Here is a 22638-nt window from a genome sequence, read left to right as displayed (position 1 = left end):
CTAAACTCCTCTCTTTTTGAGTTACCTCTGGATTCCACTCACGATCCTCACTTCGCCTGGTCGTCCAGTTTACTGCAGAGTTGGGGACCCATCTGCTGGACCACTAGACCCACCTGGATTGCACTAGGCCATTGGATGCCAGTTGTAGGAGTGGGGGCTCCTGTCAGGCCTGCACAGGCAGGTAGCCCCCCCCCCACCAGACTCTTCCCAGCTAACACGAGTCACCTGCCACTAATTTACAACAATCACCTGCAGCCTATTTGAACCCAGCTCGCAGCCACAGTCCTTGTTCACCCATCAAACTAGCCAGCATTTAGTTACCTCGTTGCCTTGACATGTTAAGAATCTGTTTTCTCTTGTTTTGAGGCCCTTTGTGGCTTGTTAGTTTGCAGTTTATTATTAAAATGAACCCTCACCGCTAAATCATCTTCACTAATCTGCGCTCGGGTTAAGCATCCTCTACATTTCCTGACAAAACGATATACATCCTGACACTCTAGAATGCATATCAACAGATATACAATAAAATTTTTAGATCTAAAACTACAAGATCATCCAACTGCAAGGGCTTCAATGTAGGGAAAATCAGGCTGCAATGAAAATTTAAAGGGTTATTTGACAGTGAATTAATTTACTGAATAAAATGTGTTTTTATGAATCAAAATGTGTTTTTGTATAAAATAATTGCCACATGCCATCACTTTCAAATGTCATCTGGTTCCTGTTTCAATATTTCTCGTGAAAGATGGTATATTGAAAGCCAAAATGACAAAGTGACAAATGACAAATATGTTAGCATCTCTGAATCAATATTTTGAGATCAACTTGATATTTGTAGATGGGTTGTTAGCTGCTTAGTGGTTGAATGTTATAGCTTTGTGAATAAAACTAAACCTTTCTGAGGTACTCTCTTAATGCAGGGAAGATTTTTGTAAAAGTTAAAAAATTTCACCTCAGAATTTGAAAAAAAACTTTGCATGGCATAACTTCTGCTTAGTAATTCAAATTAATCCTGGATTTGCCATTTCTCAGCACATGATACTAGTGTATCTGATGCTGACTTCAGCATTTTCTCTGGCTTTGTCCTCACTGAAGTTTATATTGATGAGGTTGTATTTAGTTTAGTTAATACGGTGGCCATATACTTTGTTCATAAGCAGATATCTACCTCATGTGCTTGAAGCTTTGGTCTCTACACTCTATGGGATGCACAAGCTGGCAACTTTGAGAGTGACAGCAGAGTAGAATGGCATTTATGGACATCTTTACCAATGTGTTCTGTGATATACTCACTAATATATTGTGTGCATTTTTAATCAATGTATTAAAATAATAATTAGACCATTAGAGGAAAAACAATTTTAACTATTGACTCTGCTATTTTCTGTTATACTTCATCTTGATTAAAAATTTTCTTTACTCATTTTCCTCATTCTTGGCTCACTTCATTTTGCACTATTGTTCCTTTGTTCCACTGAACTCTCTTGCTTTCTGCTCCATCAGGCTACCTGGCCACTTGTTGATTGCTTTTCTCCACAACACATTTCCTCTTCAACTTTAAACCTATCTCCAACATTTTCCAATTCTGATGAAAACTCATTGAATTTAAACTGTTGGCTTTGTTTTCTTTTCCACAGATGCTACATGAATAGCCAATTTTTCTGGATTTATTGCAACCACAGTATATCACAGTATTTTGTTTGAACCTGGAACAAGAAACTACACTGAAGCATTAGGGTTTAATTGATTTTAAAAAAGTTTTTCACACATAATCAAGCTAACCTTATCATAATATAAGCTCCCACTACGTATAAAGTGCTCCAAATGGCATGCGACTCTGACAGCCTCTGACAACCAAGTCCAATTCTTGGCCTTCTCGTGTGGCTTAGCTACTAGGCCCAGTGGAACTATGTCTACTGACAAGAGAAGGGGAAAAGGTGAGCCACTGGCGCCTCAAAACCAGTTGTTTTGGGCAGGTGGGGCTCGTCAGCCTTGGACGGCAGCCTGCCTATAAGAAGGAAAACTCTGATTTTAAACCTCCGCTGCCTTGCGGCCATACTCACTATGGGAGTAAACCCAAGGAAGAAATCTGGAGCCGAGGTCCCTAAGGCAGTTTGATGTAGTTTACAACTTCACTCTGGCAACCTCTGCGACAACACTGGTTCCAAGCTGTATTGGAGCTTTCCCTTCCCTTGGACTACATCAGTGACGTGGAGCGGGGGAATCCGCTGCATGGGCAACAGCCAGTTCTTCAAGGCTTGCGCTCTGGAGAGGACACAGTCCACCAGAGGCACGAACCCATGATGCCCTAGGATCAACGGCTGCCTACGGTACAACTACATATCAATTAAATAAAGACATGCATGTGGAAATAGCTTTAACTGGTGCATTCACTTTGCAGCAAGAGAGAGAGAGAGCAGATCAATGTGCATGCATAGACAATGGATCAATGCACATGGGTAGTTATCAGACCATACATAACGCTAAGGGGAGTCATTGCTCTAAAAGAAATAGATCCATACATTACTTTGATGACCTCCTACTGGACAGCTATCTTTCATAATAAATATCTGGTTATTTCAAAGACAATCCTTTATCATGCTTTCCTCCAGAACTTTGATACATCTGTTTAAAGAAACTTCTCATTATCCATAATCTGATTCTCCTTCTTGATATATTGTTATACAACCAATTAGGACCAACATGTTGGCTTCCATTTTAAACTGTTGCTGTACTTCAAATGACAAGGCAATTCAAGAAGAAACTAAACAACGAAAGTCAAAACTTACATAATAGAAAAAGACTTGTATCATGAAATGTGTGCTACTTAAGAAATGAGTTTCCATGGTCAAGTCATACAGAATATTTTGAATTTGCCTCAATAGCATTCTATATCAAAATTAAAATATATTTCATTCATCACAGGGCCAATTTCATGTTCTCATGCTCATGGTAAGTGCATTGAGGCAAATCATAAGTATACAGCCAATGATTTCCAAACTATTAAATTTAGTAGACAATAAATTAGGAGCTGCGTGCCTGTGGTTTTTAGCAGTGCACTTTTGCGTGAGCATGAAAGAGCAAAATTAACTCTATAGTTGAACGTATTCACAAGGTTTGCATCTATTTCACTCATATTTAGTGTAAACTTTCAAAGAAAAATTAATAATCAAAACATTTCTATCCTTCATTGATATTTGCATAAGGAGATCCATTTGATATTCATGCCTGTTCATTATTCCAACTAGGACTGAGTTAAATATATTCTCTTCTTCCAGGGCACCTAGAGACAAGATCTCATGCAGCACAGCTTGATGTATATGATTAAATATTCCCATTTCAGTCTGATATAGCTAAGAATCACAACTGCTTCTGTACTGTTAGTAAAGATGTCTTAATGCAATTGAATAATCTATCACTTCATAAAACTGACAGAAACAATTGCCAATTGTCACCGTACTTCTTGCTGGACTCTTCATAGGAATCATGGTTGCTGGTCCGAGATACAGGTGTGTGTATGAAAACAGGGCAGAGGCAGAGACTGAAAACTGTAGCATCAATAGTGAGGACCAAGAAGTATGGACAAGAGAATCACAGGAGCACTTAAAGGACAGTTTTGCATCAGTGGACTGGACAGTATTCAGGAATTTATCTTCGAATCTGGATGAGTATGCTCCAGTTGTTACTAACTTCATTAAAACCTGTGTGGATGAGTGTGTGCCTACGAAAACTTGCTGTACATTCCCAAACCAGAAGCTATAGATAACCGATTCCTAAACAGACATTTAACCCATGAACACTACATCAATTTTTACATGTATTAGTTCTGTTTTGCACTACTAATTTATCTATTTAATATACATATATATTTACTGTAATTGATTTCTTAATTTTTTCTCTATATTATTATGTATTGCTCTGTACTGCTGCTGCTAAGTTAACAAATTTCACCACACATGCCAGTGATAATAAACCTGGTTCTGATTCTGAAATCAGCATTCTGCATTCTGACATCTTTGTGCATTACTAACCACTCACTTTTCGCATTATCTGCAAACTTCTTTATTATACTTCCTTGATTTACAAACGTAGATATAAGTCAATAATATTTGCTTCAAATAGCTATGGACTAACTGCTGAGACTGAGGAATCATACTGGTATCAACTCTCCAGTTGCAAGAACACCTGCCACCCTTTGCATTTTGCTTCCTGTCGCTGACACCATTTTGGATCCACTTTTCTATTCTCCCTTTAATCCCATAGACTTTTTCTTTCAAACAGCCTATCATGTCACCTCCATATAGACTGCATTATTTACCCACATTAACTCCCCACCCTTGTTACCTCAATGAACATTTTAGTATCTATATTTGGCTTTTCCTTAACATATCCATGCTGACTGTCTTAGATCAATGCCACATCCTACAATTAAGTTATTTTTTGGTCCTTAAGAGTTTCTACTCTTTCCTGTTATTCCCTTCTTCATTCTGTAGTCATAAATCACTGGAATTTAGTGTAGGGGGTGTGTATGGTCATGCACTTTGGCAGAAGGAATAAAAGTGCAGACCATTTTCTAAGAGAGGAGAAAATTCAAAATTCAAAACTGAGGTGCAAAGGACCTTGGGAGTTCTCATGCAAGACCTCCCAGAGATTGACCTGTAGGTTGAGTCAGTCATAAGAAAGACAGATGCAGTATTAGCATTAATTTCAAGAGGACCAGAATATAAAAACAATAATGTAATACTGAGGTAAGGCATTGGTCAGACCGCAGTTGAAGTAGTGCGGGCAGTTTTGGGCTTCTTATCTCATAAAAGATGTTCCTGACTTTGGAGAGGGTCCAGAGGAGGTTCACAAGAATAATTCTGGAAATGAAAAGGTTGAAGTATGAGCAGTGTTTGATGGCTCTGGGCCTGTTCTCGCTGGAGTTTAGAAGAATGAATGGGGGGGGAATTTCATTGAAACCTATTCAATATTGAAAGGGTGCGATCGAGTTGATGTGGACAGGATGTTTCCTATAAATGGGGAGTCTAGGAATTGAGGGCACAGCATTGGAATAGACGTACGTCTAATTAGAACAGAGAAAAGGTGGAATTCCTTTTTAGCCAGAGGATGGTGAATCTGTGGAATTCATTGCCACAGATGGCTGTGGAGGCCAAGCCATTGAGTATATTTAAAGCAGAGGTTGAAAGGTTCTTTATTAATCAGGGCATCAATTGTTATGGAGAGAAGGCAGAAGAATGGGGTTGAGAGGGATAATAAATCAGCCATGATGGAACCGTAGAACAGACTCAATGGGCCAAATGGCTTAATTCTGCTCCAATATCTTGTCGTCTTAATTTATTTGTTTTACTTAACATTAGTTTTCTAGGCCTCTTTTTGCTTTCTTGATTTTCCTTTTTATCTTATTCCTACATGTCTGACGTATGTTTAACATTTTTGCCTGGTATCTTATGTATCTTGTGATCCAAGATGCTCTACATTTTGCAGTCAATCCTATTGCTTTATTCCTTTATATGTGGACATATCGTTTACTCAGGGACTTGGACCATGTATTCTTGTGTGACTGAATGTTTTTCTATTATGGTAACCATATGTGCTGTGTGCTATTGGTGCTGTGTTTTGTACCTTGGCTCCAGAGGAACGCTGGTTCGTTTAGCTCTATGCATGACAATTAGATGAACTTGAACTTCAGCACATGTTTTAACATCTAATTTCTATAAAAACACTTAATTTTTCTGCCTTAATTTTTAACCACCACTATATCTAGTGTTGCTCATGGTATTATGCTGGCAATTATGATATTTTCATTTATTTCCATGCAGTCAGCTTTTAAGACACTTTTGGACATGTCCGAGTCTTGGAAAATATTGGAAAGAAGTATTTCAAACCTTTTCGATACTTTTTAAAGTAAATTTCAAGCCTAATCCTTTGACTGCATTATTTGGTATTGTTGGAGGAAAGGATATTATTTTGGAGCCACATGATTTGCACGTTTTAGCTTTTATGTCTCTTATGGCCAGAAGGACGCTTTTGCTTAAATGGAAAGATACGGCCCCTCCTATTCACGCTCAATGGTTACATGATATGATGTCATGTTTAAATTTAGAGAAGATTCGATGTTCAATCTTTGAATCTAATCAAGACTTTCAAACATTGTGGGGACCTTTTCTGAATTATTTTCAAAATCTTTGATTTGCTCTTAAAGCAAAGATGAAGACGAACAATCTTTTTTTTCTACTAATCAGCTTCGGTCTTGGTAGTGGGTTAGCATTTTTTTATAATAAAATTATTATTTTTCAATGTTATGAACTAATTGACTTGTACGAATATAGGGTAAGGAGTCTTTATAGGTGATTTAGTTTAATGTATTGACATATATATTTTTTTCCTGTACTCGGTGAAGGGGAAGGTCCGACAGATAGGCCTGAGGGGTCAACTGGGGTGTCTGAACAGGGAGAGTCAGCAGAGGAAGTACAGAGGCCTCAGAGGAGTAGGCATCCCCCGGAAAGACTAACTTATATAGCACCGGAGTATAAGAGCAGGCTGGTGGAGAAGATGCTGAAGTTAGGGGGTGTCTTTTCTCAGGACGAGTTTGATGTAGGGTGTTCCAAGAGCACTCAGCACACCATCTGGGTAACAAATGACACCCCGTTTAGGGAGAGGTCGCGGCGATTGGCCCCAGCAATGTAACTGAACGTTACACTTATATATAAATTAATAAAAATATTGGAAAGAAGACACTCTTTGTTAATGAAATTAAATCTAACTTAAGTATGTATTTACTCAATGAGTATTATAATTATGGAGTTAAATCTAAAAAGCTTAACTGAAGTTACCAATAAACTACACACTGTCAAAAATGTATTCAAAAATTACATTTATATGGTTATTTTTAAGCAGGCATGTACCTTGGAACAATATGTAAGTTTATTTGATTCCCACTTTGAAGTACTTCAGAGTACACTATGTTTCTTGTTTCTCAATCCAGTGCAAAAATACATAGATAACTTTAATTTTCAAATATAATGCATCTAACATGAGAAAAGCACTGACCTTTGAGATTAAGACCAACACTTTTAGTGATTGATCTTGTGTCTTGTTCATGCTCATAAGTCGAACAACAATCTAAAGTAGTTTGATCTGAAATGGTAGATCAGATGGGACAATGGTATCTGTGGGATGAAGACACTTCCCCCAACAGCATTGTCAGCCATTACAGCAACTTCAATTACTTGTGGGTTGGTAACACACATAAAGTGCTGGTGGAACTAGCAAGTCAAGCAGCATCAGTGGAAAGGAAAATAAAGTCAACATTTCGGGCCAAGACATTTCATTGTTTATTCCCCCACATTGATTCTGCCTGATGTGCTGTTTTTCTCCAGCACATTGTGTGTGTGTTGCTGAAGAGTTCCAGCACTTGTGGAATCTCTTGAATTTATGAATTACTTGTGGTAGTTATTATTGATCCAATAATTTTATGCTATTGAATCCAAATTTCTGAGTAGCATGACTGGAGCTCCGCCTTTTAATTCAAGATTGTGTGATGGCACACTAGGTGGTGACAGAGTTCAAGAGGAAAGTGCACTGTCTAATCAACTTCTATCAGACTATTAACAGACTTAAGTAGTACCGGAAGTTACCATTTGATCTGATGCTTCAATTTTTATAATTTGGTACTACTTAAAAAAGTTAAATTTCAGAAAAAAACAGTATTGATGCAATGGTGTACAAGTAAAAAATGTTTATATTCTAAAAAGATAAATTGAAGTTAAAGGCGATTTTTTTCATCTCATTTCTGACCCATTTTCTCTGCAGAGGGCAGATGAACAGAGTCACTTGAGTATTTTGTTCAAAGTTCAAAGTAAATTTATTATCAAAGTACATTCATGTCACCATATACAGCTCTGAAATTCTTTCTGTTGCGTGCATTCATAGTAAATACAAAGAAAAAAATAAGCAAAATAATAATAATAAATATCAAGACCATAAGATGAAGAGTCCTTGAAAGTGAGTCTATAGGTTGTGGGATCAGTTCTGTGATTGGGTGAGTGAAGTTGAGTGAAGTTATTCTGTCTGGTTCAAGAACCTGATGATTGAGGGGTAATAACTGTTCCTTAACCTTCTACAGTGGATTCTGAAGCTCCTATTTCCCTTCCTGATGGCAGCAGTGAAAAAAGAACATGACCTGGATGTTATGAGATGCTCCCAATCACACCAACTTCTGGGATTTAGATGTTCTAACTCTCCACAGTATGGTTAGCTGGCATGGCCTCTTTAAGGGTTCAGGATGGTCCTGTTAATTGGTAATCATGGTTTGGGTGCTTAGAATTGAGTATATGAGGAACACCTGAACTGAGGTTTGGTGCTCAATTGTAAACTGAACCAGAGATATCATCTAGCAGTTTGTTTTTGCAAAGTTCTCGCTCCAGCTTGACGCTGCGTCTTGATTCCAGCTGCGGATATTCTAGCACTTGGGTCCAAACCATCCCTGTCAAGGTCTCTTGTCACACTGGATGGTGGGTGTTTCTGATGATGGATGCTCTTTTCCTGCGACTGCATTCCAAGTAGATGTGCTGAGCAGTGGGAACGGCTTTACCCATGATGGACTGGGCAGTATCCACCACCTTTTGTGTGCTTTTCTGTTCAAGGACATTGGTGTTTCCATACCAAGCTGTGATACAACCAGAAAATATGCTCTCCACTACACATCTATAGGAGTTCGTTAAAGATTTAGATGACATGCTGAATCTTCAGAAACCTCTAAGAAAGTTGAAGTACTGCCATGTTTTCTTCATAATGCCACTTACACATTGGATCCAGTACAGATCCTCTGAAGTGGTAACACCAAGATATTTAGAGTTGTTGTCATGCCTTAACTCTGATCCCCTGATGAGCACTGGCTCTTGGACCTACGGTTTTCTCTACCTGTATTCAATAATCAGCTTTTGACCTTGCTAACACTGAGTGCGAGGTTGTTGCTGTGGCACCACCCAGCTAGATTTTCAGATTCCTTCCTATATGCTGCTTCATTACCTCCTTTGACTGGGCCAATGACTATGGCTTAAATATAGGATTGGAGCAGTTCTCAGCCTCATAGTCATAAGTATAAAGTCAGTAGAGCAGGGGGTTAAGCGCACAGCCTTGTGGTGCATCTGTGCTGAGGGAGATTGCGGAGGAGATGTTGTTTTTATAAAGTACATGACAACAGTGGAAAACTTGTTCAGATTCTCTGGTGAGTTCCTTGAACATGGCCTAGGTGACTGACTCAAAGCCATCCCATAGTTACTCCTCTGCTTCCTGCAACCACCTTTTTGTTGTCCTTATCTCAGAAGTCTTGCTCTTTAGGTTATACCGATATGTTCTGTAGGTAGGAGGACAGCCAGATGGTCATATTTCTTGAAATGAGGGCCTGGCATGGAATGGTAGGCATTCTTAAACAGTGATCGAGTGTGTTGAGGCCCCTGGTGCTACCGGTGATACGCTGTTGATAATTGTGTAGAGGTTTCTTCAAGCAAGCCTGATTGAGGTACTCTAAGTGCTTGCTTCAAACCAACCTTTGGTGGTATGTAAACTGCGGTCAGGATCATGGAGAACTCTCCTAGTAAGTAAAATGGTTGGCACTTAATCATTAGATGATCAAGTCAGAGGAACAAGAATATTACAAGACCAGTATGTCGGGGCACCATGAAAATTTTATCATACAAACACAGGCCCCCACCTTTTGCCCTCTTCAAATCAGCAGTGCAGTCCATCCAGTGTATCGAGATGCTCTTGGGTCTTACCGGCATATCTAGTGTGTCTTGATTGAGACATGTCTCATGAAACACAGAACACAGCAATCCCTCATTTCTCTCAGATACAGAAATCTTGCCCTTAGTCTCACAACCTTGTTCTCCAATGGTTGTAGATTTGATAACAGGAAACTTGGTAGTGGAAGTTTTATATCCTGACATTTCAGTCTGGCTTGGAGTCCTCCAACCAGGCTGAACCACTGGGTTGATTGATTACTATCAATAGGATTTTCTTTAATAAAACTTGTTCTTGACATTTTCCAAATGTATACTTAAGTCGACCATCAAAACAAAATTAATCTTTTTAAAAATAATATATATAAATTTTATGTGATTTTTTAAATAAACAAAATCACAAACTGATTTAACTGATTGAAAAAAAAGGATCAGAAGGAATCTTAACTCCATTTTTATTAATGTTCAATGGAAAAATTCAAGAGATTTGGGACCCTATGACTTCCACAATACTTTAGACTGCACCACTTTTTATATAGTTCTAGATTAAAGATCTACATTAGATTCACAAAAAAAGACTCATCTCTAAAAAAACTCATAAAATAAAATTAGGTCCTCCATAACTTAATTTTAGAAATTATGGAGGGCCTCCTATATGGGTTTTATAAAAACAAAAAGTAAATGCACATGCATAAATTATGCTAAACCTACGAGGGGTGATTGATAAGTTCGTGGCCTAAGGTAAAAGGAGTCAATTTTAGAAGACCTAGCACACTTATTTTTCAACATAGTCCCCTCCTACATTTACACACTTAGTCCAGCGGTTGTGGAGCATACAGATCCCTTCTTTGTAGAAGTTGGCGTCTTGGACCTGCGGAAAGTGGTCCACAGCAGGGGTGATTGATAAGTTCGTGGCCTAAGGTAGAAGGAGATGAGTTATTAACTTCAAACCTTCTGCATTATCACTCAAAGAGTTGAACTGCACGTGCATGTAACGAGAGAATCTTTTGCAAGTGCTATTCTTATACCCCTGAGGTGCCAGGAATCAGAGGCTGATGTCATAGCGTGAACGCCAACCAATGGGAAAGTGCTGCAGCATCATTCAAATAGGCCAGTCAATGACTGACACAATGGAAGCGGCTTTTGATTGGCAAGCAAGTTCACCCTTCACATTACAACCTAATTATTTGCAGCAATTCAGGTTTCTAGTTTGTTTTGTTGCTGAGCTATGACCAGAACATTTTATTTTATTATATATTTTTAAATTTTATTCTAATTTCATTCTGCAATATAGGCACCATCTTTTTTCTTCCTCTTGACAATAAAGGTGGGTCTACGAGTGGGGTAAACCCTCTACATTTTTTTTCTTTTTGTGTGGAAACTTTAGCTCTGTCCTTGAGATCTAACTTGTATAGTAATTAAAGTGTTGTGAAGTTTTCCAGCTGATGACTAATCCTTTTTTATTTAAACTAGTATTCAGCTGGCAAATGTTAGAAGTAATTCCTAAGCTTGTTGAGAGAGGTTGAAAATATGTCCCTGCCAGTATGTCTTGGTATTTTGAATTGGCCCATAATTTATTTTCAATGAATGTAAAATTAATTGCCTTAATAAAAAATCCAACAAATTAAAAGTGAAAGGCCACCTTTCCTGGCAAACTTAAATCTCTTAATCAGTTTGTTATTACACATGTGATGGATTGCAATCATATTTCCAATTATGTTGTGAAATAATGAAAAAAAATTGTAAAGGATGCACACTGTCCTTTTGTCAGCCAATTTCACCCTAAACCTTAGAGAATACAAAAAAAATTACAAACTCAACTCCTTCTTTTCTTCATTGAATATATACTTAGAAAATAGAAATTTCTTTCTATGATATACACACAGTATCCACTTTATTAGGTACGCCTGCCCACCTGCCTGTTAATGCAAATATCCAAGCAGCTAATCATGTGGCAGCAATCAGCACATAAAAGCATGCAAACATGGTGAAGAGGTTCAGTTGTTTAGACAAAATATCAGAATGGGGAAGAAATGTAATCTAAATGACTTTGACCATGGACTGATTGTTGGTGCCAGAAGGATTTTCATGTACACCAGTCTCTAGAGTTTACAGAGAATGATGTAAAAAAAAATTCAGTGAGCCGCAGTTGTGGGGAGGAAAGCTCCTTGTTAATGAGAGAGGTATCAGAGGAGAATGGCCAGACTGGTTCAAGCTAACAGGAAAGTGACAGTAACTCAAAGAACCAATGTGCAGAAGAGCATCTCTAAATGCACAACATATTAAACCTTGAAGAGGATAGGCTACAGCAGAAGAAGACCATGAACATAGACTTTATGAGGTACAGGAGGTACCTAATCAAGTGGCCACTGAGTGTATGTACAATGAAAATAATGACAATGGAAAGGCAATTGGAATAAATATGAAATATATGATTATTGCATTATTGCAACAAACATTATGAAATATTTGATATATTATATTTTCAAACACATTGATTTTGGGAGATTTTTAAATTTGGCACATTACTTTAAACTTAAATCTTTTCTAATCAAACACTAATTATGGCATAGTATCTTTACCAATCAATTTGTTCCCATTTCTGACCAGTACCATATTAAGTTATGCATACTGCACAACAGGAAAAGGTCTGAAGACACCAGTCAGTGAAGGATGTATGTCAGCAAGAACGGTATGGCTGATCTTGTAGTAACAGGTAAGTCTGGATCTTTAGGGTATGTATATTGCCCTTCCACAGAAAATCCTTTTGACACCAAGAGTCTTCAATGGATCTGATATTCACAGTAATTTAAGTGCATGGTGCTGAAGTTCACTCTCCAAGCCATTACTAATTCATGAATATTAATCAAACCTGAGCCCGCTGACTCCTAATTACAAGTTCATTATTTTCAAAGTGGCTCTGTTCATCTGTGCTTCAGATGACAGATTCTTTACACGAAGCCAGAAAAAGTCTTCGATCTTGTTAACTGGCCAAACCTGTAAGCATAAATTTTAAAAATCAGTGTTTGTGAAATTGTGCCTCAATGCTTGGGCATCACTTTTTCTAAATTACTGTAAATAAAAAAATGTTATAGCGCCTTTCATATCCTTGGGAGTAACTCAGTGTATTTCCCACCTAATAAAATTAATGATCTGTTTTTGGTCACTGAATGATCACTGTAAATAAACAAATGATCACTGTAAATAACAAAAAAAAAGAGATAGGCTCAATAAAATCTCAGTTGTTACATGCACCCTTCATCAAATCTTTGAAGTCACAGTTTGTATTATAACAAGGATGTTGTTCGTCCATCGTTGACGTGGATGAGGACCTCGACACCATAATGATGGTGTCGAGACTAGTGCGTGATTTGGATTTAAGTGAGGGAGAGTTGCGTAGCATCAGCCTCACTCTCTAGTCCCAATTCCCATCTGGGTCCAGTGGCAAGACAGAGTCTAGACGGCTGGAGATGGGACTAGGCGCAGTGGATGACCAGGACATCTTCTGTGTCTTGTCCTGCTCTACATGTTCCACGACGCTTGCAGAGACCGCCTTCTTGACCGTTGGACCTTCTATTGGTCTCGTCTGCTCAGTCCGCCGGAGTCTGTCTTCACACGCTGGGATAGACAACTCCCTATCTCACCGAGGGTTTGAGACCCGTCGGCTACCCTCACCTGGTTTAGCCGGCTTGTCAAAGCCGTTGCCCAGGGTGTGGCTGCTGTCGCATGCAAACAGCTACGGGGAGCCACAGGTGAGAGCTGAGTGCCAGGTGGGGACCAAAGGTGGACTAACCACCCTGAAAAGGACGCGACATGTTCCCCCACCAGAGGTGCTACCCCTCCCTGACACCCCATATACCCCATAACAAGGATACAGAGGTGCCTACGGAAAAGCCTACAAAAAGTGTTTGATAGGGCCCAGCCCATCACAGGTAAAGCCCTCCCCAACATTGAGCACATCTTCAAAGAGCACTGTCACAGAAAAGCAGCATCCATAATCAAGGGCGCCCGCCATCCAGGCCATGCTCTGGACTTGCTGCTGCCATCAGGAAGGAGGTACAGGAATGTCAGGTCCTACTCTACCAGGTTCAAAAACAGCTATTATCCCTCAAACATCAGGCCTTTGAACCAGAACTGACAACTTCACTCAACTCACTCACTTCAACACTGAACTGATTCCACAACATATGGACTCACTTTCAAGGACTGTACAACTCATGATCTTGATATTTATTGCTTATTAAATTATTATTTTTTTCTCTCTTTTTATCGTATTTGCATATTTTGTTGTCTTTTGCAAATTGCTTGCTTGTCCGTCTTTGGTTTATGTGGTTTTCATTGATTCCAATGCGTTTTGTTGTTTTACTGTGAATGCCCAAAAGAAAAGCAACGTCAGAGTAGTATATGATGGATGTATATGTTCTTTGATTGTAAATTTACTCTGAACTTTGAACTTCAAAGTTCAAATTTCCAAGTAAATTTTATTATCAAATGTCACCATGCAGCTCTGAGATTCATTTTCCTGTGGGCATACTCAGAAAATCTATAGAATAATAACTATAACAGGATCAATAAAAGATCAACCAGAGTGCAGAAGACAACAAACTGTGCAAATGCAATTATAAAAAACAATAAACAATGAGAACATGAGATACTGAGATAAAGAGTCCTTAAAATGAGATCACTGGTTGTAGGAACATTTCAATGATGAAACAGGTGAGCGCAGTTATCCCCTTTTATTCAAGACCCTGATGGTTGAGGGGTAGTAACTTTTTTTGAAGCTTGTAGTGTGAGTCCTGAGGCTCTTGTACCTTCTACCTGATGGCAGCAGCGAGAAGAGAGCGTGATCTGGCTGGTGTGGATCTCTGGTGATCAATAATAATCATAACAACGTTTCATGTAGATGTGCTCAATAGTTGGGAGGGCTTGAAATATGATATGTTGCGTCAAATCCGCTGCCTTTTGTAGTCTTCTCTGTTGAAAGGCATTGGTGTTTCCATACCAGGCCATTATGCAGCCAGTCCACTATACAACTGCAGAAGTTAATCAAAGGTTTAAATGTTATGCCAAATCTCTCAGAATGCACAGTAAGCAGGGGCACTGCTGTGCTTTCTTCATAATTGAGGTGAAGCGTGATAAATCAGAGCCTATTTCTCAAGCACAAATGGGGCAAAGCACACTGATTTTGATTGTGCAGAGCCAGAGGCATACCAAATGTATATGGGTGAAACAGATCCTAGCCCTTGACTAAATAGATGGTACTATGATTTCCTCAGAAGTTACTTGAAATATATAGTTAAAGTGCTTTCATAATTGAATAGAATTTCTTCTTTGTTTTCCTGCAACAGAATATTGATTTGTAAAATGGATTTCTAGTTTTGGAATACCACATGAATATTTTTTCAGTAAAGATGGAGTGCAGCTAGATTTATAACTTTATTTCAAAGAAAGCAACTTACAAATTGTATTCAATATTTAGTAAAAAATGGGTTTGTAGTGATATTTTACCCCTTTTCATAGTGGTCAGTCACCATATTTTTCATTTTCTATGATTATAAATAAATGAAGTTGAATATTCAAATCATAAGAAAGATTACTGCATGTTAAGTAAAATAATTCGTTAACAAATTTACCACACTTTTAATAAAATGTTTGAATTAATATTTCCAACTTTAAAACAAAATCATGTTTTAACACTGCAACATTTAAATTCCTCGGTTAAGTGTCTAAAATTTATGCAATTCTGTGAAATCAATTAGAATTTTATGAATTGGGTAACAAAGACTAATCTGTAAATGTAGACTTCAATTTAATAGAAATAACCAAGAAGAGGTTTACACAATAATTATTTCAGTGGTTAAGCAGCTTTATGGCTGCTTAATGGGCCAAATGGCCTAATTCTGCTCCTAGATCTTATGTTCTTATGGTCTTATCATTGAATCAACATCCAAACTTTAAAGGATTAAAGTCGAGGGGATCAAAGAGATCCTGAACCAGTGGTGGTGAATATTATTAGCATTCTGCATGATGTTTTCAAATCCTCAGAGACCTGGTGTACATATCAGTATTCAGAAAGTAAATGGTTGGACCAGTTGGCATTAACTTCAATCTGCTTATATTTTTTTCTGTTGTTTCTGAGTGAACACTGGATATTCAGTGATAATAATGGAAAATGTTGTATAGTTTAGAGCCTTTGTGAATATTATTTTGCAATAAACTATGTTATTTAAATTAATCTATGAAATATTTTAAAATTGTGTTTACTCCTTTCAGATTGTTCAGAATGTCAGATACACCAGTCAAGAAAACACCGTTCAAATGATGGGAGAAGCAGCCAAGATTTTCCAGAGAAGTGGAGTGCAATATTTGGCACGATTAAAAAGGATGTAAAGAATTTTGTATCTTATGTTCCAAAACAGTGGTGTGCAGCAGGGGTCCCCAACCTCCGGGCCGTGGACCGATACCGATCTCTGAAGCATGCAGGGATGCAGCGGTAGCCCGAGCGCACCCAGCAGATCTTTAAGAAAAAAGCCAAAATAAAGACAACAATTAATTAGGTGCTGCCTGGCACGTAAATGTCAGCCCAGATCAGAGGCGACGCAATTGGCGATCACCTCTGATCTGGGCCAACATTTGCGTGCCAGGCAGCACCTAATTAATTGGCTTCTTTATTTTGGCTTTTTTCTTAAAGATGTGTAGGGTGCGTTCCGGATACCGCTGCACCACTGTATGCTTCGCGGATCAGTATTCGTCCACAGCCCGGAGGTTGGGGATCACTGGTGTGCAGGACTTCCTCCAAAAAGTGGATAACGAAACCTTTGTCCCCCTTCGCCCACACCTCAGCGACTTCCGTGTTCGCCATGACGCGGAACTCTTCTTCTGCCGTCTCCGTCTCCGAGCCTACTTCTTCGGCAAGGACTCTTCCACCCCCACCGACGACCCCTTCTCCCGTCTTCAACCCTCCTCTTCTTCATGGACACCCCGCTCTGGTCTTCTGCCTGCTCTGGATCTCTTTATCGCTAACTGCCGACGGGACATCAACCGTCTCGACTTCACTGCACCTTGTTCCCATTCCAACCTCACTCCTTTGGAACGCTCTGCTCTCCACTCCCTCTGCACTAATCCTAACCTTATTATTAAACTCGCCGATAAGGGGGGTGCTGTTGTAGTCTGGCGTACTGACCTCTACCTTGCCGAGGCACAGCGACAACTCGCGGATACCTCCTCTTATTTACCCCTCGATCGTGACCCCACTAAGGAGCACCAGGCCATTGTCTCCCACACCATCACCGACTTTATCCGCTCAGGGGATCTCCCATCCACTGCTACCAACCTTATAGTTCCCACACCCCGCACTTCCCGTTTCTACCTCCTACCCAAGATCCACAAACCTGCCTGTCCTGGCCGACCTATTGTCTCAGCTTGCTCCTGCCCCACCGAACTCATTTCTGCATACCTCGACACTGTTTTATCACCCCTTGTTCAATCCCTTCCGACCTATGTTCGTGACACTTCTCACGCTCTTAAACTTTTCGATGATTTTAAGTTCCCTGGCCCCCACCGCTTTATTTTCACCATGGATGTCCAGTCCTTATATACTTCCATCCCCCATCAGGAAGGTCTCAAAGCTCTACGCTTCTTTTTGGATTCCAGACCTAATCAGTTCCCCTCTACCACCACTCTGCTCCGTCTAGCGGAATTAGTCCTTACTCTTAATAATTTCTCCTTTGGCTCCTCCCACTTCCTCCAAACTAAAGGTGTAGCTATGGGAACCCGTATGGGTCCCAGCTATGCCTGCCTTTTTGTTGGGTTTGTGGAACAATCTATGTTCCGTGCCTATTCTGGTATCTGTCCCCCACTTTTCCTTCGCTACATCGACAACTGCATTGGCGCTGCTTCCTGCACGCATGCAGAACTCGTTGACTTTATTAACTTTGCCTCCAATTTTCACCCTGCTCTCAAGTTTACCTGGTCCATTTCCGACACCTCCCTCCCCTTTCTAGATCTTTCTGTCTCTGTCTCTGGAGACAGCTTATCCACTGATGTCTACTATAAGCCTACTGACTCTCACAGCTATCTGGACTATTCCTCTTCTCAACCTGTCTCTTGCAAAAACGCCATCCCCTTTCACAATTCCTCCGTCTCCGCCGCATCTGCTCTCAGGATGAGGCTTTTCATTCTAGGACGAGGGAGATGTCTTCCTTTTTTAAAGAAAGGGGCTTCCCTTCCTCCACTATCAACTCTGCTCTTAAACGCATCTCCCCCATTTCACGTACATCTGCTCTCACTCCATCCTCCCGCCACCCTACTAGGAATAGGGTTCCCCTGGTCCTCACCTACCACCCCAGCAGCCTCCGGGTCCAACATGTTATTCTCCGTAACTTCTGCCACCTCCAACGGGATCCCACCACTAAGCACATCTTTCCCTCCCCCCTCTCTCTGCATTCTGCAGGGATCGCTCCCTACACAACTCCCTTGTCCATTTGTCCTCCCCATCCCTCCCCACTGATCTCCCTCCTGGAACTTATCCGTGTAAGTGGAACAAGTGCTACACATGCCCTTACACTTCCTCCCTTACCACCATTCAGGGCCCCAAACAGTCCTTCCAGGTGAGGCTACACTTCACCTGTGAGTCGACTGGGGTGATATACTGCATCCGGTGCTCCCGATGTGGCCTTTTATATATTGGTGAGACCCGACGCAGACTGGGAGACCGCTTTGCTGAACATCTACGCTCTGTCCGCCAGAGAAAGCAGGATCTCCCAGTGGCCACACATTTTAATTCCACATCCCATTCCCATTCTGACATGTCCATCCACGGCCTCCTCTACTGTAAAGATGAAGCCACACTCAGGTTGGAGGAACAACACCTTATATTCCGTCTGGGTAGCCTCCAACCTGATGGCATGAACATCGACTTCTCTAACTTCCGCTAAGGCCCCACCTCCCCCTCGTACCCCATCTGTTACTCGTTTTTATGCACACATTCTTTCTCTCACTTTCCTTTTTCTCCCTCTGTCCCTCTGAATATACCTCTTGCCCATCCTCTGGGTCTCCCCCCACCTTGTCTTTCATCCCGGACCTCCTGTCCCATGATCCTCTCGTATCCCCTTTTGCCTATCACCTGTCCAGCTCTTGGCTCTATCCCTCCCTCTCCTGTCTTCTCCTATCATTTTGGATCTCCCCCTCCCCCTCCAACTTTCAAATCCCTTACTAACTCTTCCTTCAGTTAGTCCTGATGAAGGGTCTCGGCCTGAAACGTCGACTGCACCTCTTCCTACAGATGCTGCTTGGCCTGCTGGGTTCACCAGCAACTTTGATGTGTGTTGCTTGAATTTCCAGCATCTGCAGAATTCCTGTTGTTAACGAAACTGTTCATAAATGGCTTTGTGGTGAAAGTGAACAAGGCAAAAAGAACGCATTTCTTGAGAAATCTACAAGAAAAAGTACAGTCAAATATTTTGATGGCATTTATTTCAGGTAGCTCTAAGTTAGTTGCTGCTAGTTTTGATGTTTTAAAGACTACTGCTCAACATGGCAAACCACTCACTGATGGGGAATACGTTAGAGAATCATGCCTAGAGTGTGCTCCTTTCAACTTTGACAGTTTTCCAGAAAAAGAAAAAAAAATAATGCATTAAGGATTTACCACTGTGAAGAGAAGAAACAAAGGAAAAGATAAAATATTAATGATGAAACAGAAATATGAAAATAGCTAACAAAAGATATGTTCTTGTAAATTTATTTAATTGATTTATTTCCTATTATTTTGATGAGTACACTGATGTTACATCATCAAATAGGTTAGCCATTATCGCTCGACTTTGTAGGGGTGCTGAAATATGCAAAGAATTGGTTAACTCAGTAATGTTACCTGAACATAGGAGTTGAGATATGTAAGGCAAGCAGAAAAAGAATTGTCTGGTTGACAAGTTAACCTTTCAAAATCAGTTTACATGACAAATGATGGTCCACTCCACGTGATTGGTTTTAGTAGGTCTGTCAATCTTTTTGCAAAATATGTTTGACATGCAGTGACAGGCTTTGATTGTATAGGACATGAGGAGGCTTTGTATGCGAAAACTGGCCTAAAGGAACTTGAAGTAATGATGAAATTTATTAAGTGATGAAAATAACATTACAAGGAAACTGAGTTCATTTCTGGGTGTACTTTGAAAAATTACAATTTAAGAATTTACTGAGCAATGTGAATTTGTTGCTCATAGAACTATTTATGCACAACTATGTTCATTGGTTTAGTAGAGGTTCTGTCAAATGAAAAGTCTATTTTATCAATAATGATAGGAAGTGTAGATTGATGGTTATTTTGCAGATTTCTCCTCACATTTAAATGACTTGAACACCAAATTACAGGACAAAACACTTCATGTTATATTTGATAATATAAAAGTCTTTGAAATTAAACTGGAAGTATGTAAACCTGATGTTGAAAATGGCTCTCTTCAATATTTCCCAAATTTAAAAGAACACAGACAGATATTGATATTACTGAAAAGACAGATATTCAGACCATTAAAATGCAATTTTTGAACACCATTGATTCAACTACTGAACAATTTTCTTTAAGACTCACTAAATTCAGGTAATTTGAAAAATCCCTAAAATTTACCAAGTATGCAGATAGGGTAACATTAGACAAACTGAATTTGGACATGTTGCATGGATTGATTTGGATAATTTAGAATTGCAATTGCTAGATTTACAAAGCAGTTCAATTTAAAGGCAAAGATTTATTGACTATAATTGGACTACAGAGTTTGCAGAAGGATTTAGACAGATTAGGAGAGTGGGCTGTTACGTACCCCGTAACTGGGTTGCCAAACCAGCAGAAATGGATCACTCAGTTGGAGTCTGGAGTACTAGAACTAAGAAAGTTTTATTAAAGAAACAAGCAACACAGTAATCGAAAGGATAATAAATACAACAGTTCAGTGATGATAAACACACATGTGCACAGAATTAAGATAACAGCATCAATCAAGCTCTATCGTTGTCTAGGGGTAAATGACCAAATTTCAAAATGACTCAAAGTTCAGTTCGCAGTAATCGTTGCCATGGCGATGGACAACGTGGGGGAAGAGACAGAGAGAACAGGAACAACTGATCATTCAGAACACTGCTTCACTCACAGACCAGCGAGATGGCTCACAGACCAGCGAGATGGCTCACAAACAGCTTTTGGGCGGGTCCTTGGTGATGTCACCTGAGGTCACCGACTGTGACCCCTCCTCCAGATGCGGTCGATCCTCTGCAGTGAACCCGGCACCCAGGCAAGGGCGGACACACACCGGGTTCCCGCTGATCGTACCTTTCCACCCTTGTCGTTGTCTGGTACTTCTCACCCACTCGTGAGAGGCGCACCGCTTCCAGGGTCTCGTTACCTCGGGTGGCGTGTGTGTCCTGTCTTAGCGGACCTGTCCCTTTTTATTCCCCCTGCTGGGGCATCGCCTGTCCATCACTTCAAACAGTTCAGGGTTCAAAGGGGGGAGCCGCTCCAGACAGCTCTCTCTCTCCCCCGTCCCTTCATTACACATCTCCAGACGCTGCTCCATTGTTCCTTATCTCTCCTTCCCCTGAGGGCAGGTGGCAGACCAACTGCTGATGCCACTGATGCTAGCCCAGGCCAGCAAACATCTTAATTTTATGTGTATTCTCGTAACAGGGCAAAGAAGTGGCAGATTGAATATAATGTAGTGAAGTGCGTGCTCGTGCAGTAATTCAACTGACTTTAACCTGTAGACTGAAATAATCAGAATATTTTAATCAATAACAACACGTGTTTGAACATTGAATTTAGTCTGGGTATTTAGATTAGATCCTCTCAGTACCTTACACTGAATAAAACTAAATTGGTTCAAGAGAATGCAATTGTCTTTTTAATAGAATTTTGATGGATATTATGTGTCCCCTAAATGTCAAAAATGTATCCACATCATGTTTTCATGCCTAAAGGGAAATGCACCAACAGCAACTTGTAAAGAAATATCTTTGCATGCAACCATCAAAATTGCACCATCCATGTGCAGCAGAGAAAGACCACAATGGTCAATCACCAGCACAGTTTGCAACCCTAAATTGACGGTGCGTTGCCATTTTGGGATTGTGTGTCGAAGCCTATACTTTCTTTCATACGTTTACAGCTGAACATGAAATCAAATAATGTGAAGAACCTTCCAACACAAATGTCGCTCTAGTAACACTGCCTGAAGGGGGTCATTAACTACTTAGCGCAACAAGTAATATGCTGGAGGGTCTCAGTGAGTCAAACAGCATCTATGGAGGAAAAGAATTGTTAACATTTTCCATTAACATGTCGAGAGTTCCTTTCTCCCAAAAGATGTTGCTCAATTCACTGAGTTCTTCACGCAGATTGTCTGTTGTTCCAAATTCCAATATCTGAAATCTTTAAACACTTGAACTGCAAATGCAGAGTAACACACACAACATGCTGAAGGAAATTGTGTCTCCATTAACTATTTTGAATTCTGGCTACGGTAAATACCCTGTGCTATCAATGATAATCTTGACCTTTAAATGGTTTAATTAACAATAAATTTTTAGAATTTTTCCTGAGATGGCTGTTTGCAAATTACTTTAAAGTTTTGTGGGCCCGTGGATACCACGAATGCATCTCCCGAAGAGAAGCTGGCTGCAACTGGACACAAGGCTGAAAATTTCTATTCACATAGAGGGCCACACTCTTTTTAAGTCACCCTCCACTCTCACCAACTCCTTTCATCCCGTGCATTTTTCGTCTGGTCACACTTACATTTTGCATACTTATTAACTTTCAAATCTGGCTGCTCCACATGTCGCAAGAGGTGAAGCAACAACCTGGCCCAAAAGAGCAGGTTCTGAGGCTAAGTCCAGA

This window comes from Mobula hypostoma, chromosome 16, assembly GCF_963921235.1.
Source record: "Mobula hypostoma chromosome 16, sMobHyp1.1, whole genome shotgun sequence".
Lineage (NCBI taxonomy): Eukaryota > Metazoa > Chordata > Chondrichthyes > Myliobatiformes > Myliobatidae > Mobula > Mobula hypostoma.
Note: the sequence above shows the minus strand (reverse complement) of the source record.